The 24,369-nt window shown below is 40.7% G+C and overlaps 1 pseudogene; it reads left to right on the forward strand.

The window, feature by feature from the left end:
- Positions 1–19,187, forward strand: part of LOC123596438 — a 92,100-nt pseudogene extending 72,913 nt beyond the window's left edge.
- The last annotated feature ends 5,182 nt before the right edge of the window (positions 19,188–24,369 follow it).

Below are 24,369 nucleotides of genomic sequence, written 5' to 3' on the forward strand. Positions count from 1 at the left end.
GTTTAAAGCTCTTGATAGCCTTGAAATCCCTTACCCTGACCCTCAACTCTTCTGCATACTGGTGTGGAGGCATGAATAGGAGACCAGCAACACTGTAACTGATGTGCCTCTCTAGGCTTGTCAGGCAGGACAGCAATTCAGATCCTGGGTTGGTATCTGAGGTGTCATATTCACCTCACTTTCCCCAGGTGGTGCTGCACCTGTTGAGAACTAGACTTGAAATCACAGAATCCAAATACTTTTGTTAGTTGTATCAAATCAGAACCACGTTTGGAAGTCCCACTGAACTTCCAAGGCTTAATGAACCTACTACCATAAGGTAGAGAAATCTTGCTTGGTAGAAAGCTTTTCCACACAAATTGAGGGGGGCAGACTGCTCAAAGCTAAAGACAAATGTTCAGCTACATGTGCCCCATGAACTGTTTCCAGTCTTAACCCAATTCCTCTTCTTCCTTTGAGTAAAATTGAGTGAGGGGATAGGGAAGGAAGCAGAAACTAGAAAAGTTCCTAATGTTACAATGAGAACAGGAATTCTATTACAGAGACAACAAAATCACCACCTCATGAGCCAGGTTTTTTTTTTTTTTTTTTTTTTTTTTTTTTGGTGTTTTTTGTTGTTTTGTTCTGTTTTTGGGAGTGTGTGAGAGAGACAGAGACAGCAGAAAGGACACATACACGTGAGCAAGGGAGGGTCAAAGAAAGGTAGAGAATCCCAAGGAGACTCCATGTTGTCAGCACAGAGTCCAATGTGGGGCTTGATCTCACGAACCATGATACCATGACTGAAGCCGAAATCAAAAGTTGGACACTTAACCGACTGAGCCACCCAGGCACTGCCAGGATTTTTTTTTGTTTGTAAGATTTTTAAGTAAGCTCTATACACAACATGGGGTTCAAACCTACAACCCCAAGATCAAGAATCACATATTCTACCAACTGAGAGAACCAGGCACCTCAAGAATTTAAGCCATCCTCCAACTCTCTTGCCCAACTCTACTTCTGACTCCAAGGAACCTCTTGAAGGTACATCCCAATGAATACTGGGGAAGCAAAGCTGACATTACCCACCCACAAAAGACATTATGAATTTAAAGCACCCAGGCTTGTCTAGCAATCTTTAAAACAAGCAAAGCCCTAAGCCTTTTTTCCATATTTGCCAACTCCCTAACAAAGGTTTTGCTCCACTTTAAAAATTAACTACAGATAAAAACTTTATAGATGGGTTATGTCCACCAAGACAGATTTCCTTTCTGTTTTAAATGGACTAAATTATCAACTTGGTAACCTTACTGGGTTTTTCTCCTTGAATTTGTCCTATATTCAAGGAATCAATGGCTGCCTCTTACAAAACATTGCAAACAAAACTTGAATGAATTTTTCATGTGATCAACAATTACTCGTAAGGTACTCCAATGCTAGAAACCCTGTTAATCACATTATATACCCCCAACTCCATTTCCTTTCCTTTAACATAAACATAGTTAACATTATTGAATGTCTTATGCCTACAGAATTTGGTTAGCTCATCACATTATAAAGATGCAACTGTAGCTCTGTCAGCACCGCAAGAAATACACGGCCAAGTACATAAAAACAAGACTTCTCCTTGCCCTTTCACTGCCTACTCTTCGATTTTCCATGGTCTCCTGGAACCATTGAAGCCGGTGGCCACTGCCTCAATCCTCCCCAATTCCCATGTCCGTGGGGTTTCACCATTCCTCTTCCCAGTTTAGGAGTCTTATTCCTTTCTTCCCCCCCAAAAGCAGTAAGACAAAAATTTATTCAGGCAGCCCTCAGTTCCTTGCCTTTCACGAGCTCACTAGAGACAGATCTTTTGTTTTCCAACCCTCTCCAGAATTTCCAGGGTACAACTTGAGATTATATGTGAAGGGCAACGAAAGACCAAAGAAAGAGGCATGGCATTCCAGTTTGGTAGGTAGCAGTTTTAGTAAGCAATGGGAACTTGCATATGAGTCTGGTCTTGGGCAGCAAGAAAACAAATGGATCCCTGCACCCACTCACCAAGTCTTAAAATTTGTTTATAGAGAGGCTTTAACTGAGGACATTCAAGTATACCATGTACTGAAAGAGTGGACCTAGGCTGGCCGACTCCATTTTGTTCTGTGTCCTCCATCTTGAGTGATTATGTCCCCGACATGGCCCCCTTTCTGGGAAAACCGCAGATAGAAATTCCTGCTCAAACCTCAGACCACACCTACTTCCCTTTCAAACCACGCAGAGCAACCTGTGCAACGGGAGTCTGACCCTTCCGCAGCTAATCGGCTAAGGCCACGACCATCACCCCCCCCAACTGCCCCTAGACCCCTATAAAACCTTTGTGCTTGCAAAACACGTTCTCTCTCCAGTATCTCACCGCTGCGTCAGTGCAGGCAAGGGATTGAGCTCGAGCTAGCTCGAATAAAGGCTCTTTGCTTTTGCATCGGACTCAGCTCCCTGGTGGTCTTTGGGGATCACAAATTCTGGGCATAACAGTACCTATTCAATACCACATTATTATATCTCAAGGCTAGGTCCTTGGAACAGCCTCAGAGCAGGAATGTGGAAAATTGGAGTCCACATTCCAAGGGCAAAGGAGGGGATTAAGAATCTAATTGCCCAGGTCCAGTTAATAGGTAAACTGGCAGTCCTATCTTTTCCATGAGCTTCCCCAACAGGACTCAGTTCCATGTCCCTTTCCTAGCCCCAGTCTTGAACACAAGACAAACCTTCACCAGAAGGGCTTAGGGAACTTTGCCCAGGTTTAGTCTCAGGTGTCAATTCTGATGTTGATTATAATTGTGTGCATTTTTTCCAGACTGCAATGCTGAAACCCACCAAGTGACAATTTAGAGAAAACCCAATATAGAAAAGAGATAATCATAGCTGTTGTTACACAGGCAGGCATGGGGAAGGCCCCAGAGTCCATGTCTGGGCATGCCTCCCACTTACAACTCCTACCCACCATTTGATCAAAGACCTCTGAGTATAGTAAAAATCACGAAGACATGATTCTCTATTATATTGAAGTGGTACATTGTAAGGTCTAGATAGTTCTATTATGTTTCTATTTACCTTCTTTCCCTGACCATCAATCTCATGAAAAGAAAGCCTATGATCAGTCCTGTTTTCAGTAGTTGAGAATCCCATCCTTATCCTTATCCTGTAGATTATCTAACTGAATCTCAGAAGAAGCAAGCTACTTAGGTCAGAACTGATTCTGGGTAGACTTCATTGGGAGAACAAGCTGTACCAGGGTTAGTCAGGACATGGACACTACACAGGGAGGTTTGCCTCAGGGATAGCTACTGCTCCTTGGTAGATTGCATAGTACATTACCATGGTCCAGGAAGACTTGAAGATCTAAGTAGAGATTCAATTCTTAGGAGTGGGGTTTAACATGGGAGCTTAGAAAATGGAAAGAAGTAATCAGTCGCTAAAGTTTGTCAAGATTAGCATGGACCAATAACAGAACTGACTTAATACTAAGTGACCACCGCTGGCCTATTATACCATAAATAGAATTGGCTCTAGAACCTGGGTTAGAGAGCCAAGAGGCTTCACCTGTGAAGATGGGACATTCTAGACAAACTCAAGTCTCATCTTTTTTGCCTACCTTTTGCCTGTCTGCTAGCAATGATGTTCAAAAACCACTGACTTCCAAATTTTCCCCAATGTGCAGAATGTAGTTGAAACATTTTTCTAGCAAGGTCTTCAGGGACATTTTCTCCAAATAAACAGTCAGCACCCACAAGCAGAGCTTCCTAGTCAGAGTGGGTTATATTGATAGTTATAGGACATAAATCTCTCATTCCTCAGGAAAACTAGGACTTTCAGCCATGAGCACCTTCATCCAGCTTACTAAGTACTTTCCATGAGAGCCATGACTGAAAGTGATTAGAAAGTGTTGTGCTATAACACCCTGCTATGGGACTTAATGCTCCAGTTTTGTAAGCAGCCTGTGAATACCTAATTCCCTCCAGACTCTAGATGTAGCCTTCTGAAAGGCTCCATTCCCTTTACTGACAAAAAAAATCTCATTTTACACAGTCCTGTATCAGGACAAAAAATAACTGCCTCAGCCTTGAGGAATGATGAACCATTTTACTCATCCTATGCAAAACATCTTGTGTACTGATTGGTGAGGGTAGCTAACTTGCCAACAGGTTACACAGCCAGAGGATGGAATATCTAGAACTCCAGCTCAGGCCAGTGTGCCAAATCTGTGTTCTAGAATCTGAATTATGTCACCTTGCTGAAAACCTGACTATTCCATGGGAAAGCAGCATTTCCAGAATTCCTATATAGGATGGGTTTAGGCTATATAGTATTCCTATATAGCCTGGTTTACAGAAGTATATTTATGGCTTGAAACCATGTTTACATATCAAGCAAGAACCAATTGCATTACTAAGAAACAGGGCAGACTGGAGCATCGTGAGAAGATGAAGAAATGGCTAAAGTTCAAGCCCCCACCCCCCACTTGGCACAGTCATTCAAGGGAATTTATAAGCATGGCATCCTAACTGTAGATCTAGGATTTAGTCATTTTTTACTCTTTCCATGCTGAAATCCTGGAAACTTCAGTTCGCTAGGACTTTTAAGGTTCGTATCATAAATTTTAGTTCTTCCTCAGCCACATAAGACCTCAAAAGCTGTGTTTAATAGTTAATGTCATTTATTTGCAACCTACCTTCCCCCAAGGGTGTTTTGAGATCATCTAGTTGACAGAAGAATCAAAGTGGATGAGAAGATAAGGGGCCTAACCACATTCTCCCTGGCCTCCAAACCATACCAACAGCCTCTAAAAGCTCCCAATAAAAATGGGTATGCAGTTCAGGTAAGATAAAGACAAAAGTTAGACTCCTGAAAGAGTCATTAGAGGTTACATAATTTGGCAAATCAATGAAGTAGGTATTCTGGATATTCCAAGTCTGCTAAATGATCAAGCATCTTTTGAATTAGAACACCTTGAATTTTGTTTTCCATCAAGAGATCCAAATATAGGAAATCCAGATCCAAAATCCCTTTGTCTGGTAGAAAGATATCCATAGCTTTATGGGGTAAATTTGTAAATGGCTAACAATGAAGGATTGAAGGGGCATTCAAATACAGCATGATTTCATTTATTTTAGCTAAGTTATCTCCTATGCCTGCTGTGATGGCTTCAAAGACTTCCATTGTGATCAACTCAATTCTTTGAGTTCCCCTACTAAAGTTATTAAAACATGGTAGTTATTTCTTGGAGTAGCATTGTTGTGGATCCAACCTAGATTCAATAAGTTAAGAAACAAACCTCCCATCACACTAAAAACTGAACATTTGGAAGTACTAATACAAGTATTCATTCTGCATAACATTTAGTGCAATTGTATTCCATTTTAACTCATTTACATATCTTACAATTCTTTTAGTCACTTTAAAGAATCAATGTAAAATCTATTCCTTCCCCTTTTGTTTGGATTATTGAAAATATAATTCTACATCTATTTTGTCTAATAGAATTTGGATTCTGATAGTTCTTTTCACTGTATTTATGAAGTGTTACCCTGTGACAGATTAGAAACCAACTGATCTTACACCTGATAGTTTGAGATGCAGTCTGGGACATCCCAGGCTTTTAACTCATCTCATTTGATAAGTTATTACTGCCAGAAAATTAACCATTTTACTCCTAACATCCCATCAGGCCCAGGTTCAAAAGTTTGTACCAGGAAGTAGGAGGGGATTATTGGGGGGGGGGGGGGGGGGAGTTTTTCTAAGAACAGAAGCCAGTTTTCAGGATGCCAACCAGCCTAAAATGTCCAGCTCCCCGCTTTCTCAACTATCTTCAACAAACAACTAGCTTTTAGGGGGAGAAATGCAAGATGTTTATAGATACTGATGCCAATTATAAAAAGCCTTTCTCTGGAACAAAAGACCAAAACCAGGAAACATTCAAACCGTGAAGGCTGTACCAAAAACATATCAAAGCAAATGCACAGGGAGAGAACCAATCGAGACTAACCCTATGCCCTCATGTTTGTGGAGCTTTGGTCCATTCAAAACACAGGATCTTGTTATTTAAGCATACAGAGCACAACTACCAACTAAAGATTTTAACACATCTTCCAACAGGGGGCACTTAGCAACCATAGAAAAAGGAAAGCTTGACCAAGTTGTGAAATTGGCTGCTTTTGCTAACTTGCCTGAAAAATTGGGGACTATATTTTTAAAGGGGGAATTCTTTTTCAGCTGGCATCTATGTCGCTGTGGTAATGTGTTTCGCCATATCTGCTATAAGGCACTCATTCTCAATTTCACATAACCCTCCATGGCTATCTGCTTAGCTGGTTAGAAACAGTCACCCAAGTCAAGCCCTTTTAGGACAAATCATTCAACATAGTTGTGGAAGTCGGTCATGTTTACAGAAGCCTGATCTCTTGAACCACTTAAGAGTTTCTCACATGAGTCTTGCCACTCCCAAGGGCTCCGTTCTAGCGTCCTTGCTGCTAGGGACAGACCCAAGACTTAGCCTCCAACAGTCACAGGTGGCCAGAGACTGATTCAGAAAGGAGAGTGAAGTCAGTGAGTGGAACCCATCTTAGACTAAGGCAGCTACTTAGGTTGGGGAGTTTAACACACAAGAATTGGTGAAAATAAAGACTACCACACAAGTTTCAATTCTTGTGCTACCTTGATTTGTGGTTATTAATGCCATGTTTTATCAACTTGTTTAGAATATCTGGAGGCAAGGGGAAACTTCTGTTGTAAGAATTAAAATTTACTTTTTTTCTTGGGAGCAGGGAGAGTGCAAAGAGAATTTAAGCTTAAGATTGCCTAACAACTCTCCCTTTTTCCTTCTCCCCCTCCTTTTACTGCAATAATTAGCAGTTGGGAGAATCCAAACTCCATTTAAGTTGAGAGGCAAAGATCTACCTTAATCTTTATTAATTCATCCAAGCTCTACCTTTTCAGTATAAAGACAAAGTAGGCATTTAGAATCATGCAGGATTAGGTTTATCAGAAAGTAAAAAAAAAAAAAAAGTTTCTGTACCTTTAGAGAGATCCTGGTGGTAGATCAAAATATTTACTGGGTACTTAATTTTTGTAGAAGCCTTAATTTTTTAGGATGCCTATTACATGATCTTGACAAAAGTTTATACTGCACTGATAGTTTCAATTATGTTGACATTGTTTTATTGTAGTATTCAGCTACAATACAGTAATTTTTAAAAACTGCCTATAAAAAAATAAGAAAGCCATAACAAATAGAGCCTACAAGATTGTTACTTGGGAAAAAGACAAGTTAACAAGGAAATAAAGGCAGCAACTGAAATATGGAGATGAAGTAGAGGGGTCATGAAGGTCTGGAGGTCCCCATGAGGATGTACAACAGTTTTCACAGGACTGAAGTGTGAAGAGTTGAACAGTCCAACTAAAGAGAAGACAAGGTGAGTAAAATAACTAGGTTAGGTATTTGGGAAAACAAAGTGCAAAGTGTTAACCACCCATTCATGAGAGAATAGAAGCAATTGACAGTGAGCGGAATTGGGGGCTGAGGGAAGCATTTCCACAACCATCTAGCACCTCCCCATATAAAAGAACTAGTATCTGGCTTTGGACCACACCTAGAGTTCAAATCACAGTACGTTTTACAAGGGATACTTTGGGCAGTTAGCCTCTGAGCATCACCTATCGAAGTTGATAGCTACCTAGGACTGAGTAGCTGAGTTTCGTTTAACTGGCAGTGGGCCAGTTCCTGCATGCATTGTCAGGTAAGTCAGAAGTAGAAATGGACTATCTTAAACACCTCAGAGGAAGATTTCTACATCAGTTCTGGTTTATCAAGGTGACAGGTACTGATTGCCTCACTGAATCAGACAGATTATATCTAGAGTTTACTATTAAGGAGAATTAAGTGTATACGTGTACTAAGCAGCAGCCCTTAAATGATTTTAGTTTATTAAAGCAGACCAGAGAGATCTGTTACAGTTAAGCCACAAAAGAGGGAAAAGACAGCAAGGTATATGCCAAGTGATTACGATAGATTTATACCACCTTTTTATGTCTACTTGGTCATTTAGTCTGATGCAAACATGTACATGACTAAGCTCATGATATTTAATCACTCATGTTGCCACAACAAGAGCTTCCATTCACATAATGGTAGATGCCCCACGTTACCCACGGTTGACATTTGAGTCAGTGTACCAGGGAACCAGGTAAGCAGATAGGACTTTGTTCTACAGGAAGTGACTATTCCCTTATGCCTAGCTTCCTGCTGAGCAAGGTAAAAATAACATTCACCTGATTATGTGTAGTTTAGGCTTATTTTATAGATTGTTTGCTATTAATAAAGGTACCTAACACTTAACTATGACAAAGCATTGATGAAATGTTAGTTCTATTTGTATATTATAGCAAGTCATTGTAAGGGCAACTTAATTGTATAGATAAAAACACTTTAACCCAAAATAAACAATTTCCCAGGTTGAGAGATTGAGAAAACTTAGACTCTGGGTCGCAGATTTGTTTCTCTAGAAATGGAGCCACTGTGCAGTAGTTACTAAGAAATAAGTGAACCAAAATATGTAAGAAGCATTCAGAATAGTACTGCCTTGGTTCCTGTTGCTACTGTTTATTCCTTGTCATATCCACACATGTATTACAGACTTAACACTTATCTGTTCACATAAGGTGACCAGGTTCTATGTATTTGAGCAAAGGACATTTATATTTAAGACTGAAAATTCTTATTAACCTAAGGAAAAGGGAGAACTAAAACCATCAATATCCACTCAAATTTAAAGCCAAGTGGTACAATGGATTAAGGATAGGGAACAGAATGTGAACATAAGAGGTGAGCTGAAAGTGGTATAAAATTAGGCAAGAGTATAATTATTAGTATGGAGACATGAGAATGGAACCAGGAGAATACTGGAGAACCCAAACAGAAAGGGCCCTATGCCACGGATCTAGGGTGTTTTAACCATCTGTGAATGGACCACAAAGCAGAATAGTTTCCAGTTATGGGTCATAACATAGTATGAAACAAACTAACTGCTGCATTTCAATGAAGAATTCACTATGGACTACACCAAGTAGAGATAAACCCGGCTTCCTCACTCCAAATTTCAGGTATTCTTCTAAACATCAACATTGCCTAGATTGAGGTGCCCGCGGCATTAAGTCCTGTCTGGTTCATCTATTGATCTGATAGATCTTCCTCACCCTTGACAGAGGTAGAAGAACCTTTCAAATAAGCATTCTAAAATACACCCAATTCCAATGAACAATGAGGATGGGTGGAGACCAGGAAGGTCTGCAACAGGTAGCACTCTAGAAAATTCCAAACTCAAAAAAAATAAAATAAAAAATAAAATAAATTTAAAACAATTCCAAACTCCCCTTCTACACAGGTGGATCTATTAATTCAAGTTGTTAGTGATAGGGACATGCCAAGTATCAAACGAGTTGCAAAGATTCAGGCAATTTATGGAGGATCAGATCATAAATGAAAACAAACCTGTAAAATACAATTCCAAGTTTTCAGTCTTGTAAAACTTTAAAAAACCTGTTAATCACAGTTATAAAGTATCTATTTGAGGGAACTTTGTTACCAGACAAGGTCCTATCCTGTATATTCTTTGGACAGGGAAAAACATTGACTGGACTTAAATCTGTTAGCATTAACTAAAGTGACAAACTTATTTGACAGCTGGCAATACAGGTTAAGTTCCCTTCAGCCTATTAAGTGTTGAGTCACATCAAATATTGGTCAGTTTCCCCATGCCTATGTCTTCTACTGTGTTTAGGCATTTTATAGGAAGACTAGTTCAGGGGCACCTGAGTGACTCAGTTGGTTAAGCGTCTGACTCGACTTCAGCTCAGGTCATGATCTGTGGGGGACATTGAGCCCCATGTCTGGCACCGTGGGTCCTGCTTAAGTTTATTTTGAGAGCAAGAGAATCCCTAAGTAAAAAGACTGGTTCTGTTTCAGTAGTCAAGGTTAGTTACATAACAGTAAATGTGTAAGAATTACCTTCCCCCGAAGACAGATCTGTCACCAGTCTCTTAGATTTTGTCTTTGAGTAATCATGTTACATTAGCTAAGACCATGATTGGCATTTGAAGACTCATTTTAGACAAATGTTTATTGCTGGATTAGGGGCCAAAACTTAGCTTGGGAAAAATACTGAAGTCTATCTTAAGACTGGACCACTCTTATTCTAGGAGATCTGAGTAGCAGTTTTCAAAACAAAGTAGTAAGTAGTTTTCAAAACAAAGCAAGTGCTGCCTGTAAAAACAGTAACTGCCAGTAAAAGCAGGTTAAGGTAACTTGACAAGGTGTTTCAGGTTGTAGAAACTTTTCCAGTTACCATGAAGGATTAGTCGTCTCTACAAAGCCTCATTTCTAGTGGCCCACAAGGTGAAGGAAACCACTCTTGCATTATTACTGGCTCCTACTTACAAGTTAGCCTGGCCTATTATATAAGCTAACTGGTTAAGAACTCCTAGAAAATGCTTTAAGTATTATACATAGTTTATTCTACATAATTTTAAAACCATAAAGGCCACAGGTAATACTTGAGATTCATTATCCTTACTATCAAGAAACAATCCAGAGAGGCAGCGGTGAGGAGAAAGCACCGGAGTTTCCAGGTCAGCGTTATCAACGTGTGACAAGGTAAATGGGATCCCAGCTCCCTCAGATATATAATGGGTTAACACACACTTTTGGCTTAAAGTCTAATTCTTAAACTAGGTAGGATATTTAAGCTATTTAGCAACAAAGCCAGTGATCTAGTGCCAAGTGTTAAGTTATTCAAAAACATCTTAGTAACGGCCAAATCATTCAAAGCGTTTTACAGTATAGCTTCCAGCTGAGTGATGCTCTCCGCCCCCCAGCCATGACTTGCCACAAAAAAAGCTAGTACCTCCAGATGACTTCTCCATTGGCCTCTGGAGATTTATTGCAGCTCAAGGGTGGTTGAATGGTCTGCACCCAAGATATAATAAGGCACATATCTGCATGCTGGCCATCAACAGGAGGTCTAGATCTAGACCTGAAAATACCACAAGCATCCTCCTCTTCCTCCCCCCACCCCAACAATGCTGGGAAGTTCCTGAGAATCAGGCAGATGCTTCGCATGCTGTTTAATCACCCCATGGATCTCAACGGTGGCCACCTGCATTATTAACTTCCACACTGACACGGCTCCTAGGCTCCCATTCCTCAACTTTGGGGCTGCTGGGGACTCGCACCACTAAGGGACTTGCCATCTTAGCAAGTACATCACTTTTATCAATTATGAAGTATTTCCTTAATTAGTACAGACAGTAAAGATACTGACTCTGCTTCTATTCTGTAGCTACTCAAATATCTCACAAAGCTTTGCATTGTGTACTGTTTGAGGTGATATGCCTCCAAAACAGAAACCCCTGATTGCTCATGTTTTAGCCCTTTAGGACTATAAATGAGGGCATGATATCAAAACCCACTTTGTTGGCTTATGCCTACCACCACCCCCACAGTATCACGACCTCCCCCAAATACCCTCCATTATTTTTGGACCTCAGATAGGTTCATGAAAAAGTTGGTTCCCGTTCTGCTTTGGCCTTATTTATGTCAACTGCCCAACGTACCTTCTAAGAGGTGCCAAGGGTATGTGAGAACATGTTTCACCATGTGAGGACCAAACTATATTTCTTAAATGAGACTTCCATATTCCACTGGACACCTTGACCGTACAGCTGCCCAACTTGAACCTGGGGCTCAGCCTCACCACAGCTTTTTAACACAGGTCTGAGGAAGAGACATGCTTCTCTTCACCTTCCTGCTCCCAACACAACTTCCCCTTGGCCAATTTAGATACTGCCAATGAATGCAAACACCTGGTGGGGGCGCAGGGACTAGCCCAGTTCTAAATTCCAATCCAGGCTTAATCAGTTTACCTAGGAAGTCTTGAGTAAGGAGTTGTTATAAGGAGGATTCCTCTCTACTCCGAAGACCACTTAATTCTGTTTGATACCCATTTACACTGGTCCTTATGCAGGCACAACATCTCCAGTCCTGTTAAGTCCATCAGAATGTATACTTCAGTTGGCTCATGAAGGGTTTTGGTAACAGTCCATCACCAGCCTAACTGGAGTGGAATTCAACACTAAGAGGTAGTTTCTCCCACAATGAAGAAACTCTGGTATGTATTTTGGAGGTGGGGGGTGGGAGGTGGGGTCGGTGGTGGTAATGAGTGAGGCTCTGGCTAGGTATTAAATGCTTAAGTACTTGTTCTTTTTATGATATCACTAACTCCATTGGAAAATACTCAAAAAGAGCTACATGTGGTATTTTTCCAGTTTCCTCTACTTAGAACAGCCATGAGTTAGTAAACTAAGCTTTAGACTGTGCTTTTAGACATGGCCCTGAAGATTCCAGGACAAAGTTTGCCAACAATAATCAAAATGATTGCTAGGGGTGTGGAAGATGGCCATATTGCTGATGTAGGATGGTATTAAACACAAAGGCAATCATTCTGACAAAGTCCAAGTAAATAGTTTAAATGGTTCCAATGTTCTGATTCCTGGGAATTTCCCTCTTGAAAGGTTTGAACTCAACTGGCAGCAATAGTGAAACTACTTTCTACACAAGTCAGCTTGGACCAACATCTAAAACATGGGAAGTGAAGTTTAAGAGGGATAGTAGGCCCCCCAATGCTACCTTTTATCTATTCCCACGGGATAGCCACTAGCCACTGAGCACTTGAAATGAGTCTGAATGGAGATGTGCTGTAAGTTTAAAATGCATAGCAACTACAAGAAGTACCAAAATATAAGCCCTTTAGTTTTTGTATTGCATGTTGAAATCGATTGTCTATTGGGTTAAAACTGAGTTTCATTTAATGGGGTCATTAGGATTATAGTATGTGGTTTGTACTTGTGTTTCACATGTGTCTCGGACAGCATCATTCTAATGTCTTTATAAAGAATTTATGGGAGACTATGTGCCAACAACCTTGTCATCTAGAAGCTTTCCACAAATGCTACTTCAGAAGTTGAGGGTTCTCTGGGATGAGAACTTGATTTCAGAGAATTAGACAAGATCACAAGATTTTTCTGTTTATACCACATCCCATCTACCTGGGAATTCCTAAACCTCAGACATGGAACAAAAATGTTACATCAGATATCTTTAGACAGTGATTGCTTGACCTTTAGTTGATCACACCTAGTGTAAACATCCCTCAAAGAATTCTCTACTGCTTCTAGAAACCTCACCAGCAGTAGCACAGACCAAAAGCCATCCTGGGCTTTTCCAAGCTTCCCCTTCCACTCAAAACCTGGCCTTGCTTCCACCCAGGCCATCCCACTGGGGAAGTGAGACCCTTCCTGCTACTGCAGTGAAGCTTCATTCCCTTCACTCCATCCTTAGGTTCTTCAGAAGCCCTTTCTATCACGCAGTTGAGGAAGATTGTGCCTGGATTCCATATCAGATTTTAAACAAGCCTTTATGGTTTTTTCTGCAAGGGAAATTTAGGCCAAAAGAGAAGTCTACTCCAACACTTTTCAAAGTTACTTCGGAGAGTAACAGCCAGATATGAAATTCATTTCTGACTCTCAGACAGCCTCCCCCCTCACCCTTTTCTGTGGAGAGTTGTGTGTTGCAGTTAAGCACCTTCGGCCACAGCTGGGTGTTTGTGTTCCTTCCTAAGCTGTGCTGTACGTTCCTAAGAGGGCAAGGCCTCCTTTCAGAGTGTGCTCAGCACAGGGCTGTTGAATCTAGTTGCCTTCAGACCAGCCTCACATTAACACAAGCTTCAGAGAAGAGTTATTTGCTCCCAGCCAGTCACTTGCTGCAGTCACCAGTCTCCTGGACCCTGGCTCAGGTTTGGGAGGTGGGGGAAGGGAAAACTGACCTGGATCACCTCTGGCCACCACAGCTCCCACCCACAGGCTTCTACAGGATTTTTCCCCTGGAGAAAAAAATGTCAGCCTTTGGAGTTAAACAGAATCAGGTCTGTGAAAGGACTATTACGTAAGCAAACTGCTTTATGCCTCAAAGGATTCAGAACCATAGTGAAGGTTGAAGCTTCCCAGTGAGCCTTTTCTCCAATTCCATCTCCATTTCATGCAAGACCTCAGACTTGACAACACTGGAACAGACATCACAGAAGCCAAAGACCCAGAGTGAGTTCATTTCTACTTAAACTTAAGTTTGCCGTAGAGGAAATGAAATGAGGCCTAAAGATACGGAGTTTCCCTAGAAGCACTGGGAGAATTGAGAAGTTAATGCTGTAATCACAGCTGCAAGCTTGAAGTGTCTTCCTGAATGAGGACTTTTTTTTCTTTTAAAACTAATGCGTCAGTATTTTTTCCTTCAACAAGCTTAAGTATATTTTAAACACTTTCAAATTATGTTCCCTAGTACCTTGAATATTCTCTGGGGCAGTAGGCTGATAAAAATGTACATTTCTCCCCTGCTGTTCCTAGAGCAGGTTTTTTGTTATGTATCAAGATTGCACACACACAACACAAAGGTCCAAAAGCTACTGGCTTGAGTTAGGATAGCCAAACCACGGGAATCTACCCCAAAAACCAAGAGCACACTTTACACACTGTATGTTAAACAATTTGACAAATTATATTTTTAAAAAAAGGTTAGCCAATAATGCATCAGCTACATGTAAGATTTATGGTGAGGGGGGGGCTCTTGATATTCAGAGTGCTGCCTTTAACAAAAAACCCTTCTGAGAAACTGCTTCTCTCCAAGGCACACATTTCAGTTTACTTGGTTACAATTTCTATCATTGAATTCTCAGCTTTAATAATTTTCCTACTCTTCTTGCTTAGTTCTAGTCTGAGTGGCTGATTACAATTAGGATAATGATAATGGTCTGACTACAGACACTAAGATTTAGTGCTAAGAAATAAACTAAGCAAACAACCAATTTCCTGGGAAGGTAGCACTGAACTCTGATGTGAAGCAGCTCTGGGTAATCACTGAATACTAAGCAGAAACCCAAGTAATGAGTTGAACGCAAAATCATCTTGCCACAGCTGAAGAATTTCTATTAATGCCACCCTAAGGGTTTGTCGGGGTTGGAGTTACAAAGAGCTAAATCCCAGACAAGTTTCAAGAAAAAACTTAAGAGGTTTGGGTTGAACGGAGCCCAGGGGCCAGAAAGCAGACAGAATGCACATCAGGCCACAGCTCAGAGGTAACCACACAGATAAGAAGGTCCTAGAGCATGGCCAAATTCCCATTGGCAGAGAACCCTGCACTGCTCCAGGTTTTGTTCTAGAAGAAGTTTGACATTTAAGAAGCTTGGTGTTATTGAACCTCTTCTCCCCACTCTTCAATTATGGTCTTACAAGAGTGACTACTAACCCCTCATCATACCCTAGTTTGATATCTAGAGCCAAGTGGCTCCAGAAGCCTATGCAGGAACACCAACATACAGACACCAGTTTTATAGGACTCACCTGCAGTGGAGTCCTTTAAATAGGCAAACAGTAGGTGTTAATTGTTTTGGTCTGCATTTTTAAGGGAGAAAAGCAAAGCTTTTCAGGGTCTCCAGTTAGTTTTCTACTGGGAAGTCAGCATTTTGTCCAGTAGTACACTGAAGTATTTTGTAGATTTGAAGTTGTGTATATGGTTTGCTTTTCATCTTTTCCTTTCACTTTTATATTTAATGAAGTTTACAAAAATGGAAAGGGGGCTGGTAGACAAAATATACCATGCTGTTCATCTTAGAATTCACTTAAGTTTAACTGAATTCTTCATTGCCAGTTAAGTCACCAGTATACCAGTTTCTGGAATTATTGGAAGCAGAGAAATTTTGCCATCAGTAAAAGACACGATTACAGGTGAGAATGCTACAGGAGGAGTAACAAGAATATTGGTTTTCAGTGTTAGGCAGCCATGAAGAAGCAAAGCCGTTAATTGCGATCCCTGGGCCTCATCCTGCTGGAGTACTCCCTCCCCTTACCCCAGTTCTAATTATAACCATCAGTTAGCAAGCAGCAGCAGCGTCTTTTGGAAAAGCTGGGACTCAAGACCCCAGATCTCATCGGTCAAGTGATTCTGCGTCAAGCAAATTGCCAACCCCAGAACTATACGTGTCTTGAGCACATTGTCTACAAGGCAAGATCTTTGTTCTTCTTGAGCCCGGCTTCCTTCACAAGTACATTATCAAAATTAATTCCCCACTGATAGGGGTGAGGGTAGACAAAGTTGTGTATCCTATTTTTCCAGATTTTTCTTAAAGCAGGTAGACCTAGGTATAGTTTAGGTATAGTGCGATTTTTTACGAGACCACTTTGTTATACAGGTGACACACTATGATTTGCTAGGTAGCACTTAGGAAATCATCATAGTCCGGATCGTCACATAGGATTCTCTTGATCAGTTTGTTACAAAGATGCCACATTATCGACTTCCTTTGTGACATTTTGTTAATAAGCTCAAGGAAATTTCACAATCCTCATGGTGCTTTGGGTAACCATCTAAGTCAAATTTCTTTACTATTCCAACTGCAAAAGCTCCTATCCGCTCCTCATCAGAAAAGTGATCTCAGGTGAGCAATTCAGACATTAAATGAAGAGTTCAGGGAGAGGTAATACATTTCCCCCCTCCAGCTCCACATACAAGTAGGTAAGTTTCAGCCCACAGGTTTTTTATCACCTTCAGGTCAGACAAGGGCTTGCAAAATGATTGTGGTTAAAACTTAACTCCCTGGTAAGAGGGCTCAAAAGCCACATGTGCTCTAAGTTCGCTTTAGTTCTTCACCAACTTATCACTAAAGACACTTCCTTCCCCCAAAGAAATGTAATCCAAAGTATTCTACATTTTTCTCCCACGGTTTCCACCCAAGCCAATCTAACTTTTAGTCTCTTAACGCAGGGAAGAGGTGGTTTGTCCTCACTTTTTGCCATTAGTCTAGACAGGAGTTTCCAATGGAGACTTTAGGACTCCAACTGAACGCTAGAAGAAAAAAGTAGGAAATTTTTGTGAGGAAAGCTAGATTACTGAATCTGCTTTGAGCATAGAAGCTCTAAACTTCTGTCCTTTTAAGGCTTATACAACTGAAGTTAGTTGGAAGAGTGATTTGATCAACCATCTTCTAAGTGGGAGGTTAAACAGAAGTCAGTTAAAAGCAGGTGACTTCTCAGCGAGGTTTGAGCACGAGAGAAGAAAACTCAAAGTTCAAGGTTCAATGTTGTCGTTTTTTTATATTTTTTAATGTTTAAGGGAGAAAGAGACAGAGTGCAAGCAGGGGAGGGGTAGAGAGAGAGGGAGACAGAATCCGAAGCAGGCTCCAGGCTGTCAGCACAGAGCCCGACGCTGGGCTCGAACTCACAACCTGTGAGATTATGACCTGAGCTGAAGTCGGATGCTTAACTAAGCCACCCAGGAGCCCCAATGTTAAGCTTCTTTAAGAACCGCCCCTCCCCCCAGACTCCCATTAACTATAAAAGTTTCTCCTCTATCTGTATTTCGAGGAAGACATGACTGATAAAGTGACTTCAGGAAGTGGCCATAACATCCTACATAACATAACAAAGAGATATTTTCGGTCTGCAAATGACTGCTTTCGAGTTCTTCGATCTGTTTGCTTAGATACCCGTCTTTTTCTTCATTCTCCTTTCACTTCTAAAGTAAGCTACCCAAAATTTCCCTTGAGATCCAACGAGAAGTTTGGTTCTTTCCACCCACCCCCTCCTTAACCCTCAGAGAACCCCTCAGCTACTAGTACGCCTGTAAAACCGCGAACTACTTCACTCAGTGACCCACACACCCCAACCCTGCAGCAGCACGGCAAACAGCTGCAGCCGCCAGCCAGCCTTTTTTTTATACTCAAAGACCCGCCTTCTTCTTGGGTGCGGACCAATGAGAACACCGAGGAGCCGGTCTACAATTGGTCCGTGATTTCCGGCTGGTGAAACAAAATAGCCTTCTAAATACCCGGTTGCCAGAGCCTCAAGCTTTAGGCTTCTCACTTTAAAAAGGCAGTGCTCTCCCTCTGCTTTTTTTCCTGCCTGGTAAAGGTCACTGAGTTGTTGAAGACATTGTGAGGGAATACTTTAGAGTCATCTTCCAAAAGTGGCTGAATCAACTACCCCTCTAGCACTTAGTCTTAACGTGAAAGATTTTGTGAGCCTTAAGGAGAGTCAAAAGGAGAACCCTGAGGGGCCGACGCATGAGCAGAGCAAAGGCTCAGGTAGGCTACCTTATTTCTTGGCCTGAGGCATCGATTGGGCCCAAGGGTAAGATGCAGGTGCCTCTCTGGCACTCTCCTCCCTCATGTACCTGCTACTCTTCACCAGGATGCAGATGGTAGCCACCAGCTTGTCTGCAGCGAGTAGCTCGCCATTCACGGGGACTGCTGGGCTTTGGCCTTTTTGTCTTCTCTCTGACCGCTTTCAATAATCTGGAGAGTCTTGTCTTTGGCAAAGGATTCCAAGCAAAGCTCTTCCATGAGATTCTTCTCTGCCTCCCGTTGGCTCTTTTTGCATCCAGCCTCACCCACCGAGTCTGCTTCACCACCTGATTCACATTCTCCATGGTTGGCTTATGCTACATCAACAAGGCCTCTTCCACTCTGTATCAGGCTGCAGTCCCAGGCCTCACACCAGCCAAAGTCACAGGGAAGGGCAAAAAGAGAAACTGACCCCGAATGTCCAATAAGGTTGATTCTTTGTTTAAAACAAAACAAAGCAAAAGGAAATATGAGTAGCTTTTTGGTCAGACACTGGTGTTAGAGTCAAACATCCTTACCCTCAGACAGTGCTAATGATCTTCATGCTCACCTGTGTGTGTCATTCATTTATTTTTTTCATTCACAGCTATCATTAAAGCCTATGATTCAGAGGAAGCAAGAAGTGACCTAGTGGGAATGGGTTTTGTCTGTGTTTCTCAGAATCCTCAGGATACACATGTTTCTGAAAAGCTCATTCGTTTGTAAATTTGGGGGTAAAAAGTACTATGTTTAGACACTAACAATCCAACTGATATAAATAAGTGATTTAATTAATAGAGGAAGAGAGGCAAAACTTCCTTACAGAATAATTTGAAATGATATACGTCCCTGCTCCCCAGTCCAAGAGGTGGAGTTTAATTCCCCTCCCTTTGAGTGTGGGCTGGGCTTAGTGACTCAGGTATCTATAGAACAGAGTAGAGAAAGGGAAAAAATAATAATTTTACATATACCTGAAACTAATATTATACCATATGTTAACTAACTGTAATTTAAACTAAAACTTAAACAATTTTACAGTGAAGAAACCTGGCAAACACGACCTTAACCAAGTGATCCAGGTTAACATCACCAGCGGTAAGTCATGTTGCTATTAAGTACCTTTTGGTATAATGAGAAGAGCACTCCATCCCCATGATATTCCTCTTCAAAACCCATAACTCCAGTATAATCATGAGAAAAACATCAGACAAAACCAAATTGAGGGACATCCTATAAAATCCTGATCAGCACTCTTTAAAACAGTCAATCAAGGCCATGAAAAATAAGGAAACACTGAGAAGCTGTCACAGACCAGAAGAGACTAAGGGGATATCACATGGAATCCTGAAACAGAAAAATATATTAATAGAAAATTTGATGAAATCCAAAATGTTTGGAGTTTAGTTCATTATATATATATGTGTGTGTGTGTGTGTGTGTATATATATATATATATATATATATATATATATATATATATGTTGTGCTTTGCCCTCACCTTGCCTTTGGCTCCCACATCATTCCCCCCTGAACCATTTTGACCATATATATATATATATATATATATATATATATATAATGTTGATCTTTTAGTTTTGGCAAATGTACCATGATTATATAAAATGTTAACATTAGGGGAAACTGGGTAAAGGGAATAGGGAGCTTTCTTTACAGTCCCTGAAACGGTTATATAAATCTAAAAGTATTCATAAATAAAACATTTGAGATGTCTAGGAGTGAAGAGCACCCCCTTGGACCGCCCACTTCAGATGTCCCCATGGTGTCCCAGGACACTATTGGAAATACTGGTTATTTTACCAAGGCTTTAACTGGAATGTCATATTTGAGAGTGACATGCATAGACTCCAATATGACCAGACAGCTTTAAGGAACTAAGGTTGACTTTATGAAGCTTGGAACCAATAAAGGCCCTTGGAAATGTTGGCCTGATACTTTAGTAACAGGGTTCCCAGCAGCCTTACCAGGTGAGTAAAGAATGTCATTTCCTGGCAGGTGCAGGAACCTCAGGATATCTTGGGGACCTCATGAAGAGGAATTCGCCCAAATCTACAGGTATTGTAGACATGTCTGATGGCAAGTATTTGGCTTGACTTCTGGCCTGGAGAGTCTACTAAACGTTCAATCTAGCTTCCTTATGAAAAGTTACAGCAAAGCAAATTTAAAAGATCTATATGTTCAATTGCTATTCTTGCTGAGCTTGTATAAATAATTAAGCCAAGCTTGTTAAAACTGGACTTGTTTTACGAGATGAATTAGTCTTGATTTGGCTACCTCTGGAAATGAGGGTAATTATAGAGAAAAATTATGTTTCAATAACTCATCTCCGTAGATGTTAAATTTTAATACTATTTAGATCCTAATTTTTCTGGTTTCCTCAAACATTTGGCTGTGGCTCTCCAAACTAAGGTTTCCAATCTTCTTCCAAAAAGCCTTTTCTTCCTGTAAACCTATCAATAGGTAAAGACTATAGTGCTTTACTCATAAATTTCTAAATGGATATGCAAACCATATCTTCCCTAAACCTGATCTGACAGTTACTGAAACTCATCCCATATAAACCCAGGAAACATGGTTTATTTAAAGAATTGAAATCCTAATACAGCCAAGGATTTAACCCCAAAATGGAAGGGCTCCTACCAGGTCATATTATGTCCCACTGCAGTAAAATTAGAAGGACATTCTCCATGGGCTCCTATATCAATAATTAAACTGTACCTTCCTCACAAGAATATAGTATGCCAGCTGACAGGCCTTCTTATTCCTGTGAACCTGTGGAAGACCCCAAATTTATCTTCAAATGACAATGAAGGACTTGAGGAAAATTTGATTAACTATCAAAGGCTGTTTTTATTGGGCTTTTTCCAATAATATTAACCATATTTTGTTGTCTTTTCCAGTGTCTCCCTGTATGTTGCCAAGACTCCTTCACTGCCATAATTTCTAGCTGATAGATAATCCTTTCTATTCAAGGAGGTTCAATTTATAGTTATCTACCTTGGGCTGGCTGCCTCTGCTTTTGGTAACTCCTATATATAAATTCCCCAACTGATGAATATTGACCCAAAGATAGGAACATCTCTATGCCCCTATTCAGCAGGAAGAAACTATAGAAGATGAGATACTCTGCCTTCAGCAACTTTAAAGATTTAAGGGTCAAAATGGTTCAGGGGGGGAATGATGTGGGAGCCAAAGGCAAGCTGAGGGCAAAGCACAAGCTAACACCCCTGCCCCAGGTGGGATATGTGTGACATTCCACAGGCACTCCTGGCTGCCCAAGAACAAAGGAAAGGAAAAAACCAATGGTTAACTGATAGAGATCACAGTTATGCAGAACATGAGTCTCCATCAGTTTACAAATGCCTTAGTAAATTATAAAAAAAAAAAAAGGGGGGGGGCAATCTTATCAGTAACCTATCTCCAGAAACCTATAGACTCAGTTTCATGGAGTCCCAAGATCACCCTCCCCTCTACAGTGATGTGAGGAACAAAGACAAGAAGGAAATGGTAGGTAAAATTAAATTTCCGTATAACCTGCAGTCCATTGACAAATACTTGAGACTGGCAGAGTATAACATTTCTCTAGGAACTCCCTGCTGTCTTGATGTTAATACCTGGCTAGAGGAAAAAAACAATCTTAGCTTGACAATAGCTAGGCCTCCAGTGTCTCTTGAGTCGTCTTTAGCATATGAAGGTCATGTTGGAAAACTCCCTTTTGCCTTTACCTCCCCCAACTCCATAGTATATAATCAGTCAGTCCTCACAACCCCAGTGCCGATCTTTCTGCCCACAGGTCCTGTCTCTGTGCTTTAACAAAATCACCTTTTTGCACACACACAACAAAAATTAAATAAAATTTAAAAATAAAACATTTATTTGAAGGAAAAAATTAGAAAAAGAAACCCACAGGAATTTTAAAGATAAAATACAAGTCTTCAAAATCTTATGCCTATAGCAAGCTGTTTTAAACTATACCTCCTCTAGACTTGGTATAAGCACTTTTCCATTTTTAGAGGTAATTTAGAGCAAAAGTTTGAAAAGTGGTGTGTTTAGCTAGATGAATCCCAAAGCTGTTTGGAGGATGGGATAAGGCCAGAGGCTAAAAGGCCAGCTGGAATTGAACTAGGGTATAACAAAGCGAGAAGTCTAAGGCAATAAGCCAATGGACAAGTAGGAACAAATTGACTTTTTTATTTCTGTGATTGCTACCAGTGCTTTCTGGGAATTTGCTAATTCCAGTCATCCATTTTCATCTTGAGTGTTCATGTATCTATAGTCAGGAGAGAGAAGATTCTCTTCTGAGGCAGTCAGGTAGCATCAAAATTGCCAAATATGCTTGCAAAGTATGTGTTTTTAAAAAACAACACCTACAAGCCAAAAACAAAGCACATTACCTACTATGGGAGATACAGTAAGTAGTAAAGAACATGGACTATAAAGGGGGACAGACCTGTGTTTAATTCTCCACTAGATTTAACTCTACTTACTAGCTCTATGTTCCCACACTAGTTAACCTCTGTAAGCTTCAGCACCTCATCTGTGAAATGAGAATAGAGTGCTTACTCATAAGATTATTGTGAGGGTTGATTAATAACATGTATAAAAAGCATCTAGAATAGTTCATGGCATATACACAGCACTTACTATTACCTAGATATGTTCTACATCCAATCCATATTGACTCATTTAATCTTCACAACAATCCTGTCATTCATCTTTATGTTCCAAATGGAGAATCTGAGCCACAAGACAATGAATAATTGGCCCAAGGCAACATAGCATATAAGCGATGGAGCTTGATTCCAACCCAAACAGTCTGGCTCTAGAATCTTTGCTTTTAGCCAGAACACTGCACTGCCTCTTCTGTTATCAGAAAGGAAGCAAGAAGAAAGGGGACATGGCATGTTGAGAGGTCCAAAAACAGGTACTTTGATAGGAGGGAAATGGTCAGCTCTACCATGGTACTACAAATATATAAATAATGCAGGTATAAATTGGGAATGATATCAAACTCATGTCTAAAAGCCAATTGGAGTGGTAGCACTTGCTTCTGCAGGCCCAAAAGTCAGTGAGAACATTCCTTTATAAGTCATGTAATAGCATTGTAAAAGTAAAGTTTACCAAATTAGAGACATGCCCTCCCCACATGCTTATCCCAGCATTTTCTCAGTTGATTTCCTGGACAGAAAGCTCAAATACCAGACAGTCCAATTCAAAACTAGACCCGTGACAATCCTCACTGTAGAGGAGCCAGCCAACATTCCACACTTAATCATCTTTCTTCAAGGTGAAAGCCAACCCAAGCCTGAGGCAACATTCTTGAAGGCGTCTACTGCTTCCCAGCCTAAGTAGAGGGCAACCACAAAAGTGAAGGCCCAACTTGGACTCCTAATTTGACAACCCCATCTCTAATTTACTGTTCAAATGTTACCATCCTTTGAGTCCTTACTCTGAGCCGGATGGCCTATACTTTGACTCATTTAATTCACCCTTGACACCCATGAGATTAATATTGACATTACCATTTATGAATGAGAAAATTCAGGTTCAGGGGGATTAAACAACTTTCCCTAAGTTACACAGCTAGTGAGAGTCAGAGCCAGGATTTAAACCTCAGTTGTTCAAATTCCAAGGCCCTGCTCTTCAGCACCAACATATACAGTTGAGGTTGTCAAGAAAGTGTATTTGAAGGGCAAAGCCAGTAACAACTTGTCATGGCCTTATTATCCCTTTTTCCAATGAAAGATCCCTAACACCCACAAAAAAATAGAGAGAAAAATGGTTCTTTCTGCCACAGGAGCCATCCGTAGGAACAGGCACAGAGAGAAGAGGTGCAGGAAAAGTACTCCAATTTTTTTTTCAACAGCTTTATTTCAATTCTGTTACTTTTGAACCAAGGCAAACTGCTAGACTCCAAATCCTACTCAACCTTTTTGTCTCCTTTGCCTCCACCAAAACCTGAATTGGTGAAAGAGGAAACGGAGGAGAAAAAGGGTTTGTGCAAAGAACAATTCCAGTTTCAGTTTTCCTAACTCATTCTAAACTGGACTAATTCCAACAGGTTGTTCACTAGAACTAATTGCTGCTCTCAGTGCATTCTGATGCCTGCTTGGATCCTGTGCCTATTCTTTGAAGA

The sequence above is a fragment of the Leopardus geoffroyi genome, chromosome B1 (genome assembly GCF_018350155.1).
Source record: "Leopardus geoffroyi isolate Oge1 chromosome B1, O.geoffroyi_Oge1_pat1.0, whole genome shotgun sequence".
NCBI lineage: Eukaryota > Metazoa > Chordata > Mammalia > Carnivora > Felidae > Leopardus > Leopardus geoffroyi.